The 12,372-nt window shown below is 52.5% G+C and overlaps 1 protein-coding gene across 1 annotated transcript in view; it reads right to left on the reverse strand.

The window, feature by feature from the left end:
• Positions 1 to 8,725, reverse strand: part of PRPSAP2 (phosphoribosyl pyrophosphate synthetase associated protein 2) — a 33,722-nt gene extending 24,997 nt beyond the window's left edge. The window contains exon 1 of the mRNA XM_073361794.1: positions 8,600 to 8,725. The gene's annotated coding sequence lies outside the window, so the exon portion shown is untranslated. The remainder of the gene's footprint in view (positions 1 to 8,599) is intronic.
• Between the last annotated feature and the right edge of the window lie 3,647 nt (positions 8,726 to 12,372).

Here is a 12,372-nt window from a genome sequence, read left to right on the forward strand (position 1 = left end):
ACTGACATTCTGTTATCAAGGGTAGTGACTCTGGGAAATGTGCAGGTCATACTGGATGGCTTTGCTGCAATGGGATTCCCTAACTGTGGTGGGGCGACAGACGGAACACATATTCCTATCTTGGCACCGGACCACCTTGCCAACCAGTACGTAACCCGCAAGGGGTACTTCTCAATGGTGCCGCAAGCACTGGTGGATCACAAGGGACGTTTCACCAACATCAACGTGGGATGGCCAGGAAAGGTGCATGACGCTCGCATCTTTAGTAACTCTGGGCTCTTCGAGCAGTTGCAAAAAGGACTTACTTCCCAGACCAGAAAATTACCATAGGGAATGTTGAAATATCAATAGTTATCCTTGGGGACCCAGGCTAGTCCTTGCTCCCATGGTTCATGAAGCCGTACACAGCCTGGACTGTAGTAAGGAGCAGTTCAAGTGTAGGCTAAGCAAATGCAGAATGGTGATAGAATGTACCTTTGGATATTTAAAAGCTCACTGGCGCTGTTTGCTGACTAGGTTAGACCTCAGCGCAACCAACATTCCCATTGTTACTGCTGCTTGCTGTGTGTTCCATAATATCTGTGAGAGTAAGGAGGAGACATTTATGGTGGGGTGGGAGGTTGAGACAAATTGCCTGGCGGCCGATTTTGAGCAGCCAGACACCAGGGCGATTAGAAGAGCACAGCTAGGCACGCTGTGTATCAGAAAGGCTTTGAAAACCAGTTTCATGACTGGCCAGGCTACAGCATGACAGTTGTGTGTGTTTCTCCTTGCTGCAAACCCACCCCCTTTGTTGATTTTAATTCCCTGTAAGCCAACCACCCTCCCCCTCTTCGATCGCACCTGGCAAAGGAAATAAAGTAACTATTGTTTTGATACCATGCATTCTTTCTTTATTAATTAAAAAAAAAAAGAGTGAGATAACTGACAAGGTAACCCAGGTGGGGTGACGTGCGGGAGGAGGGAAGGACAAGGCCACATTTGATTTGTAGTGTGGCTACACTAAGCAAACTGTCTGAATGACAGCCTTCTGTTGCTTGGGCCATCCTCTGGAGTAGAGTGGCTGGGTGCCCAGAGCCTCTCCCCCCACGCTGCACATTCTTAGGCGTCTGGGTGAGGAGGATATAGAACTTCGGGAGGAGGGCAGGCGGTTATACAATGGATGCAGCAGGGGTCTGTGCTCTTTTTGCCTTTCCTGCAGCTCCAACAGACACTTCATCATGTCCATTTGCTCCCCCATTAGCCTCAGCATCGCTTCCTGCCTCTGCTCTTCGCGCTCACTTAATGCTTTCCTGGCCTCTGCCACTGAATGCTTCCATGCATTAAGCTGTGCCCTATCACTGCGGGAGGACTGTATGAGCTCAGAAAACATGTCATTGCAAGTGCGTTTTTTTCACCTTCTAATCTGCGATAACCTCAGGGACGGAGATGGTAGGGGGAGCATAGAAATATTTGCACCTGGGGGGTAGATAAAAAGGGAGAGTAAAATTTACGATGATACATTTCTGAGAACAAAAGGGAGACTCTTCCATAGTGAATCAAGCAATTGGCAGCAGACAGCACATGCGCTTTAGGTACAAGATCGCATTTTGCCTTTTATATCGAGCGCCTGCCAGTATGGTGACACATCACAAACGGCTGGGCATCAGAATTCAGCTTCCAGACAGCCATAGTAAGCCTTTTGGTACATGGGGTTGGCTTCTTATGCCTTCATAACATGTGGGAATGGTTTCAAACTGCAGCGCCATCCTTTCCCATAGCAAGCAATGCCGGCTGGGTTTCATATTTAAAAGAAGGGGCTGCGGTTTTTGGGTGGATGTGCAGCACACTCCTCCCCCCACCCCGCCGCGTGGCTATTCTCCGGGATGATCCCCTCACTCCTCCCCCCACCCCGCCGCGTGGCTATTCTCCGGGATGATCCCCTCACTCCTCCCCCCACCCCGCCGCGTGGCTATTCTCCGGGATGATCCCCTCACTCCTCCCCCCACCCCGCCGCGTGGCTATTCTCCAGGATGATCCCTTTTAGCCAAGGGCAAACAACCCAGCATGAATGGAGTCCTTTTACTGTTCCCTTACAAAAATTCTCCTATTTCAACCAGGTGACCATGAATGATCTCACTCCCCTGAGGCTAACACAGAAAGACAGACCAAACATTGCTTGAATGCGACCAAAACCCAGAACCATTCGCTGCCATGCTTTGTGCTGCAATGATTCCATACTACTTGCTACTGGCTTGGCATGGTAAAGTGTCCTACCATGGAGAACAAAATAAGGCAGCCCTCCCCAGAACCCTTCTGCAAAGGCTTTCAGAGTACCTCCAGGAGAGCTTCATGGAGATGTCCCTGGAGGATTCCCACTCCATCCCAGACACATTAACAGACTTTTCCAGTAACTGTACTGGCTGCAAATGCATCCCAATTCTTCAGGGCAAATCAAACATTAAACACTATTGCTTTTAAACACCGTACTGTAGTTACAAATGTGCACTCACCAGAGCTGCCTTCTCCGGCTTCATGGTCAGGGATCCCGCCTTGGGAGGGTATTGGCTCCAGGGTGATGAAAAGGTCCTGGCTGCCAGGGAAAACGGATTCACTGCTTGCCTGCTGCACATTCTCCTCCTCTTCCTCATCCACAAAATCCTCCTCCCTGTTGCGTGAGAATCCCCCTTGCAGATGTCCACAGACAGTGGTGGGGTAGTAGTAGGGTCCCCCCCAGAATACCATGCAGCTGATGATAGAAGCAGCATGTATGGGGCTCCGACCCGGAGCGACCGTTTGCCTCCTTTGTCTTTTGGTAGGCTTGCCTGAGCTCCTTAACTTTCACGCAGCACTGCTGTGTGTCCCTATTGTAGCCTCTCTCCACCACGCCGTGTGCAAGTTTGGCATACAGTGGAGTCACATCTTATGCGGGGGATAGGTTCTAAAGTCAGCATGTAAGGCGAAAATCACATATAGTCAAAAAGAGAGAGAGACAGAAGAATGAAAGAATAAAAAAGGGAGAAAGACAACTTCAACGTCGTTATGCACAAACCGGAGTGTCTCAGAATGGCCAGGAGCATTGTCTATGATCAGCAACACTTTAAAGTCAAGTCCTTTCTCTTCGAGGTACCACTTGACCTCCAGAATAAAACACTTGTGGAACAAATCCAGAAATAATGCTGCTCTCACCCAAGCCTTTTTATTTGATTGCCATAACACAGGCAAGAGATTTTTGTTCTTGCCTTTTAGGGCACAGGGATTTGCAGCCCTGTAGAGCAAGCCTGGCTTTATTAAATGCCCAGCCACATTGCCACAAAACAACACAGTCACACGGTCCCTAGCTGCTTTGAAGCCAGGGACTTGTCTTTCTGATTTCGAAGTGTAAGTGCAGTTGGGCATTTTTTACCAGAAGAGCCCAATCTCATCGGCATTAAAAACTTTTTCCGGAAGATAGCCCTTTTCTTCTATGATTTTCTTTAATTGTTCGGGGTAGGCTTTTGCTGCCTCTTCATTGGCAGATGCAGCTTCACCAGTAGTCTGCACGTTTTTGAGGTTGAAGTGGTTCCTAAAACTGTTAAGCCAACCTTGGCTGGCTTTGAATTCCTTCTCATCAGAAGGCTGTCCCTCTTCGGTGGGAGGTTTGAACAGCACGTAGAGGCTGAGAGCCTTTTCTCGCAACGTGTTGCCATCGATAGGCACACGTTTACAGTTCATGTCTTCCAGCCATAAGTTTAATGCCTTTTCAGTCTTCACTAAAGTCTTATCACGCACCTGGCTCATCACCTTAGCGGTTATTGACAGGTTTCAGAGTAACAGCCGTGTTAGTCTGTATTCGCAAAAAGAAAAGGAGTACTTGTGGCACCTTAGAGACTAACCAATTTATTTGAGCATGAGCTTTCGTGAGCTACAGCTCACTTCATCGGATGCATACTGTGGATGAAGTGAGCTGTAGCTCACGAAGGCTCATGCTCAAATAAATTGGTTAGTCTCTAAGGTGCCACAAGTACTCCTTTTCTTTTTGTGAATACAGACTGAGTACTTGTGGCACCTTAGAGACTAACCAATTTATTTGAGCATGAGCTTTCGTGAGCTACAGCTCACTTCATCGGATGCATACTGTGGATGAAGTGAGCTGTAGCTCACGAAGGCTCATGCTCAAATAAATTGGTTAGTCTCTAAGGTGCCACAAGTACTCCTTTTCTTTCAGCAGTTATTGGAGCACTTGACGCCACGGCTTGACGAATTTCTCTCTCTCAAATCTTGATGGCACGGATGCTAGATTTGTTATAGCCATATTTATGTGCCACGTTGGAGACCAACATACCGACTCTTAGTAAGTCCAACACAGCCAGTTTTTCCTCCAGCATTGGAACAGATCATCTGGTGCTCAACCGAAGAAACAGCGAAGTAGTTGGCTTGCGTTTGGGGGCCCATGTTGTATGAAAAATAAGTATCTTTAAACACTAGAATCACACTCAGAGCTACAAGATGCTTACTGGATCGGCGGGCAGCAATTGATCCAGCAGGGGTCGATTTATCGCGTCTAGACTAGACACGATAAATCCACCCCTGAGCGCTCTCCCATCGACTCCTGTACAGTACTCCACCGCCACAAGTTATTGTTATTTTTCTTTTTTTTTGCCGAGCTCGTATAGTTGAATTCGCATAAGTTAAATCCGCGTATGATGCGACTCCACTATATATATTAGCATTTCTTCTTTTTGATCGGAGTTTGGCCTGCACAGATTCTTCTCCCCATACAGCAATCAGATCCAGTGTCTCCCGTTCAGTCCATGCTGGAGCTCATTTGCGATTCTGGGGTGACTGCATGGGCATGGTCACCTGAGCTGCTGAGCTCGCCGCACTGACCAAACAGGAAATGAAATTCAAAATTTCCAGGGGCTTTTCCTGTGTACCTGGCTCGTGCATCGGAGTTCAAAGTGCTGTCCAGAGCAGTCACATTGGAGCACTCTGGGATAGCTCCCGGAGGCCAATACCGTCGAATTGCGTCTGCACTACCCCAAATGCGACCCAGCAAGGTCGATTTTTGCACTACCCCCTCGCTGTGGAGGAGTACAGAAGTCGGTTTTAAGAGCCTTTTAGGTCGACGGAACATTCATTTTAAAATCAACCTAACCCAGCTAAATTCAACTTAACCCCTTAGTGTAGACCAGGGCTTAGAGACTAACAAATTTATTTGGGCATAAGCCTTAGGCCAATGTCTCCATCTCACAAATGTTTCCCAAACAGAGATTGCAAGCATCTAGCAAAGGTACAGAATCCATTTTAGGACTGTTAGTACACCCTCTTATTAAGTACTCTAAAACAGCATCTACAAAAATGACTGTGTATTAGTCACATTTATGGAAGCAGCTGTTGGATTCAAACACGGGACGGCTATATTAAAGCTGTTTTACCAGCCTTTGCAACTAGACCTACTCTTACTCAGTTTGTCCAGGATGCAGAAGCTATATTTGGCTCATCAGCAGTTGAGAGCCAAGAAGAGGATGGGTATTTCCTACAAATAAAACACTCCACCACTGTGCAGCACTCTGCTCAGTTCCTGTGAACCAAAAAATGGCTCATGATACCACAGAAGCTTTTAATAGGGAGAGGTTGCAACAGGTACAACAATAGAGCAGACCCCAGGAGTGTGCCTCAATTCTAACCTTCAAAAACCACCTATACAGCTAATAAAACAGATCAGACCCCAGGTCCTTGCCCTCTGCTTAGTCTATCAACAAGGAAAACTATCAGGCTATGTCTACACCAGCACTTTTGTCAGTACATCAATGGCTCCATGTCTAGTTGGCAGCCGGTGTCAAGTGGAGTGCCCCAGGGGTCGGTCCTGGGGCCGGTTTTGTTCAATATCTTCATAAATGATCTGGAGGATGGTGTGGATTGCACTCTCAGCAAATTTGCGGATGATACTAAACTGGGAGGAGTGGTGGATACGCTGGAGGGGAGGGATAGGATACAGAAGGACCTAGACAAATTGGAGGATTGGGCCAAAAGAAATCTGATGAGGTTCAATAAGGATAAGTGCAGGGTCCTGCACTTAGGACGAAAGAACCCAGTGCACAGCTACAGACTAGGGACCGAATGGCTAGGCAGCAGTTCTGCGGAAAAGGACCTAGGGGTGACAGTGGACGAGAAGCTGGATATGAGTCAGCAGTGTGCCCTTGTTGCCAAGAAGGCCAATGGCATTTTGGGATGTATAAGTAGGGGCATAGCAAGCAGATCGAGGGACGTGATCGTTCCCCTCTATTCGACATTGGTGAGGCCTCATCTGGAGTACTGTGTCCAGTTTTGGGCCCCACACTTCAAGAAGGATGTGGATAAATTGGAGAGAGTCCAGCGAAGGGCAACAAAAATGATTAGGGGACTGGAACACATGACTTATGAGGAGAGGCTGAAGGAACTGGGATTGTTTAGCCTGCAGAAGAGAAGAATGAGGGGGGATTTGATAGCTGCTTTCAACTACCTGAAAGGGGGTTCCAAAGAGGATGGCTCTAGACTGTTCTCAATGGTAGCAGATGACAGAACGAGGAGTAATGGTCTCAAGTTGCAGTGGGGGAGGTTTAGATTGGATATTAGGAAAAACTTTTTCACTAAGAGGGTGGTGAAACACTGGAATGCGTTACCTAGGGAGGTGGTAGAATCTCCTTCCTTAGAGGTTTTTAAGGTCAGGCTTGACAAAGCCCTGGCTGGGATGATTTAACTGGGAATTGGTCCTGCTTCGAGCAGGGGGTTGGACTAGATGACCTTCTGGGGTCCCTTCCAACCCTGATATTCTATGATTCTATACAACGTACGTCACTCACGGCATGCCCCTCCCAATGACATAAGTTACACCAACAAAAGAGTCAGTGTGGACAGTCCTATGTCAGCAGGAGCTTCATAGTTTGGGGGTTCTCAATAAAATGAGCCTAAAAACAATAATACTTAATATTTGTGCTATGCTTTTCAAACTTTGGCCCTGTTCTTATCCACTTTTCATAGATGGGGAAACCCAGGCAGAAGAGTTAAGAGATTTTTCCCCAAGGTTATGAGTTCCTGGCTTCCAATTTATAGTTCAGATCACATCTCACTTTTCAGTGAGACAGGAACATTTTCATGAGTGATTTTGAAGCTCCAGTTCTGCAGGTCATAGAATCATAGAATATCAGGGTTGGAAGGGACCTCAGGAGATCATCTAGTCCAACCCCCTGCTCAAAGCAGGACCAATCCCCAATTTTTGCCCCAGATCCCTAAATGGCCCCCTCAAGGATTGAACTCACAACCCTGGGTTTAGCAGGAAGTATACTGCAGAGGTAACAACTGGGCTACAGTAGAGGAGCAAATGATAGGTATATGCATAATACAAGCTCCAGGATGGTAAATCCAGAGGTAACATTGACCTGGTCATCCTAAAACAGGTGTTGGGGTTACCGCCAGCTCATTAGGCAAAACGATGAGTAAAGTCATGGCCTCAAAACAAGTGCATATCTATGCACACACATAGCTCAATGGCTTTGTCCAGACTGACCTTCCAAGTTTGGATCAGGTTTGAGAAAAGAACATTTACCCCAGATTGTCTTCCCAGTACCATCATACCCTCCCCACCTCTCCCAAGCCCCCAGTTCCTATTGTATTGCTTTGGCTATGAAGTCACATACCACAGCCACTCAGGTACATAAGGAAAATAACATTGTTGGATTGAATCCCAGTGAAAACTGGCCCCGATTCACAAAAGATTCTAGACCCCTAGGATTTCAGGGCCCTTTGATAGAAAGAAGGGAATGGAGACAGAAAACACCCAAATATATCACAGCTTCCAGGGCATAAAGGAGATGAGCCATTGCCACCAGGTTCCGCCCTCGTTGCTCCTACATACAGGATGATGGACAGAGATGAACTTCCCACTCCCACCTCACCCACCCCAGAGGAAGGCTGGAGATTAGTCCCTCCCCTCATACACACACTTCCCCTCCCCATTTGCATTTGGAAATATTTATATTAGGCTAGAACCCAAAGGTCCCAGTTGGGACTGGGAACCCATTGCGTACAAATACACAAAGGAAACTATCTTCCCTGGAGGGCTTACAATTTATTTCCTATGTTAGGAAAGGAAACTCCCCCACCACAGGATTTCCCCTTGGGAGAAAGATAATGGTGATGAACCCATCCCCCACCCCACCCCTCTTGCCCCGTGGAGGAGCAGAGCCGGGGGGGGGGAGGGAACAGCAATGAACCCATCCCCCACCTTACCTGCCCTGAGGTGGGGGGGGGATAGCAATGAACTCATTCCGCACCCCACCCCTCCTTGCCCTGATGCTTGGGGGGGACAGGATAGCAATAAACCCATCCCCCACCCCACCCCACCCCTCTTGCCCTGAGGAGCGGGGGGGAAGGGAGGAGATGGAATAGCAATGAACCCATCCCCCACCTTACCGGCCCGGGGGGGGGGGGGGAACCGCAATGAACCCACCCCCCGCCCCGAGGCGGGGACAGACTAGACCCAGCCGCCCCAGCGGTGCCCACCTCCCCGAGGCAGGGCGTACGTGATGGTGGCCCCCCTCCCGCGCCAGAGGATGGCGCGCGCCCCGGGCGGAGAGGGCGGCGTGGCCGAGCCCCTTACCTGCCGTTCAGCGCCACTCCGGCCCCCCCAGCTGCCGGGAGAAGGCGGCGGCCCAGCCGGCCGGCGGCGGGAGGGGAGGCGGCGGCTTGGCTCAGCCCCTCGCCGTCCGGCTGCAAAATGGCGGCGCCGTGCGCGGGGGAGGGGCAGGGGCAGCCGCGAGGCGCGCTACTCCCCTCCGCGCCCGGGTCGGGGGGTGGGCGGCCGCAGGGCGATGCTCCCCTCAGCGTCCCCCAGCTCCTCGGGGTGGGGGGGCGTCTGTGGGGCACTACTGCCCTCAGCGTCCCCCAGCTCCTCGGGGTGGGGGGTGTCTGTGGGCACTACTGCCCTTAGCTCCTCGGGGTGGGGGGGCGTCTGTGGGGCACTACTGCCCTTAGCTCCTCGGGGTGGGGGGTGTCTGTGGGGCACTACTGCCCTCAGCGTCCCCCCCAGCTCCTCGGGGTGGGGGGGCGTCTGTGGGGCACTACTGCCCTTAGCTCCTCGGGGTGGGGGGGCGTCTGTGGGGCACTACTGCCCTCAGCGTCCCCCCCAGCTCCTCGGGGTGGGGGGGCGTCTGTGGGGCACTACTGCCCTTAGCTCCTCGGGGTGGGGGGGCGTCTGTGGGGCACTACTGCCCTTAGCTCCTCGGGGTGGGGGGGCGTCTGTGGGGCACTACTGCCCTCAGCGTCCCCCCCAGCTCCTCGGGGTGGGGGGGCGTCTGTGGGGCACTACTGCCCTCAGCGTCCCCCAGCTCCTCGGGGTGGGGGGTGTCTGTGGGCACTACTGCCCTTAGCTCCTCGGGGTGGGGGGGCGTCTGTGGGGCACTACTGCCCTTAGCTCCTCGGGGTGGGGGGTGTCTGTGGGGCACTACTGCCCTTAGCTCCTCGGGGTGGGGGGTGTCTGTGGGGCACTACTGCCCTCAGCGTCCCCCCCAGCTCCTCGGGGTGGGGGGAGTCTGTGGGGCACTACTGCCCTCAGCGTCCCCCAGCTCCTCGGGGTGGGGGGTGTCTGTGGGCACTACTGCCCTTAGCTCCTCGGGGTGGGGGGGCGTCTGTGGGGCACTACTGCCCTCAGCGTCCCCCCCAGCTCCTCGGGGTGGGGGGGCGTCTGTGGGGCACTACTGCCCTCAGCGTCCCCCCCAGCTCCTTGGGGTGGGTGGGGGGTGTCTGTGGGGCACTACTGCCCTCAGCGTCCCCCCAGCTCCTCGGGGTGGGTGGGGGGTGTCTGTGGGGCACTACTGCCCTCAGCGTCCCCCCAGCTCCTCGGGGTGGGGGGTGTCTGTGGGCACTACTGCCCTTAGCTCCTCGGGGTGGGGGGGCGTCTGTGGGGCACTACTGCCCTCAGCGTCCCCCCAGCTCCTCGGGGTGGGGGGTGTCTGTGGGGCACTACTGCCCTTAGCTCCTCGGGGTGGGGGGTGTCTGTGGGGCACTACTGCCCTCAGCGTCCCCCCCAGCTCCTCGGGGTGGGGGGAGTCTGTGGGGCACTACTGCCCTCAGCGTCCCCCAGCTCCTCGGGGTGGGGGGTGTCTGGGGGCACTACTGCCCTCAGCGTCCCCCAGCTCCTCGGGGTGGGGGTGTCTGTGGGGCACTACTGCCCTCAGCGTCCCCCCCAGCTCCTCGGGGTGGGGGGTGTCTGTGGGGCACTACTGCCCTCAGCGTCCCCCCCAGCTCCTCGGGGTGGGGGGTGTCTGTGGGGCACTACTGCCCTTAGCTCCTCGGGGTGGGGGGTGTCTGTGGGGCACTACTGCCCTCAGCGTCCCCCCAGCTCCTCGGGGTGGGGGGAGTCTGTGGGGCACTACTGCCCTCAGCGTCCCCCAGCTCCTCGGGGTGGGGGGTGTCTGTGGGGCACTACTGCCCTCAGCGTCCCCCCCAGCTCCTCGGGGTGGGGGGAGTCTGTGGGGCACTACTGCCCTCAGCGTCCCCCAGCTCCTCGGGGTGGGGGGAGTCTGTGGGGCACTACTGCCCTCAGCGTCCCCCAAGCTCCTCGGGGTGGGGGGGGTGTCTGTGGGGCACTACTGCCCTCAGCGTCCCCCAGCTCCTCGGGGGTGTGTGTCTGTGGGGCACTACTGCCCTCAGCGTCCCCCCCAGCTCCTCAGGGTGGGGGTGTCTGTGGGGCACTACTGCCCTCAGCGTCCCCCCAGCTCATGGGGGGGGGTCTGTGGGGCAGAGACACATGTTGAGGTGTGAGGTGGTATAGGAGCAGTGACAGGGTCCATGTGCAGGGGTAGATAGACGGGGGGTCCCTGAGCTGTGACTGCCTGGGGAGAAGAGGTGGGTGGTAGTAGATGGGTGTAAATAAGGGGGTGAAGGGCTTGTGCAGGGGGCAGATTTGAATAGGAGTCGGGGAGTGGATGGCAACAGAGGTAGCCGTAAGGGGCCAGGAGTCAGGGTAGAATCGATTGCACAAGGAGGGCAGTGTGTTGGAGGAACATTACACTGAATGGAAGAGCAAGTGTAGGAGAAACCAAAGTTGTGTATGGTACAACCCCCTGCGCAGTGATGGGGCCAAATAATACCACTATTACAAACCATTTCCTGGAAATAAGAAGCCTCCTCTCTAAGTCACACTTTGGCAAGTCAAAAACACAGGGCCTAGAATCATAGGATTAGAAGGGATCGCAAGGGTCATCTAGTCTGACCCCCTGCCAACATGCAGGATTTGTTGCATCTAAACCAGTGAATTTCAACCTTTTTTCATTTGTGTACCCCTAAAATTTCAAATGGAGGTGCAGGCACCTTTGGAAATCTTAGCCATAGTCTGCGGACCCCCAGGGGTCCACAGACAGTTTGAAAACCACTGGTATAAGTCATCTAAGGCTATGTCAACACAACAGACCTTACAGCTGCCGGTGTGGCTGTAAGGTCTCCTGTGTAGCTGTTCTTTGCTGGCAGGAGAGAGCTCTGCTGCTGGAGTAATTAAATCATCCCCCTAGCAGCGTTAGCTATGTCAGCAAGAGAGCCTCTCCTGCCCACATAGCACTGTCCACACCAGCACTTTTGTCAGTGAAACTTATGTCAGCCAAGGGGGTGGTTTCTTCACACCCCAACACCCCAATTTTCCACTGCATGCGTCCGATGAAGTGAGCTGTAGCTCATGAAAGCTTATGCTCAAATAAATTTGTTAGTCTCTAAGGTGCCACAAGTCCTCCTTTTTGCAGTTCCTTCAGCTTTTGTTTATATGGCTTGCATTTCACCCGTTTGATCATCTTTGTCACTCGCCTCTGGATCTTTCCAGTTTCTTTAGATCCTTTCTATACATTGGTGATCAAAATTGGACACAGTACTCTGGCGGAGGCCTAACCAGCGCCGACTAGAGTTGTACTATCACCTGCCGTGACTTGTATGCTATGCCTCTGTTAATGCAACCCAAAATTTTGTTTGCTTTTTTTTGCAACAGCATCACATTGCTGACTCATGTTGAGGTAAAAAGAAAAGGAGTACTTGTGGCACCTTAGAGACTAACCAATTTATTAGAGCATAAGCTTTCGTGAGCTACAGCTCACTTCCTCAGATGCATATCGTGGAAACTGCAGCAGGCTTTATATATACACAGAGAATATGAAACAATACCTACTCCCACCCCACTGTCCTGCTGGTAATAGCTTATCTAAAGTGATCATCAGGTGGGCCATTTCCAGCACAAATCCAGGTTTTCTCACCCTCCACCCCCCCACACAAATTCACTCTCCTGCTGGTGATAGCCCATCCAAAGTGACAACTCTTTACACAATGTGCATGATAATCAAGTTGGGCTATTTCCTGCACAAATCCAGGTTTTCTCACATCCCCCCCACCCCC

Source organism: Lepidochelys kempii, chromosome 10 (assembly GCF_965140265.1).
Source record: "Lepidochelys kempii isolate rLepKem1 chromosome 10, rLepKem1.hap2, whole genome shotgun sequence".
Lineage (NCBI taxonomy): Eukaryota > Metazoa > Chordata > Testudines > Cheloniidae > Lepidochelys > Lepidochelys kempii.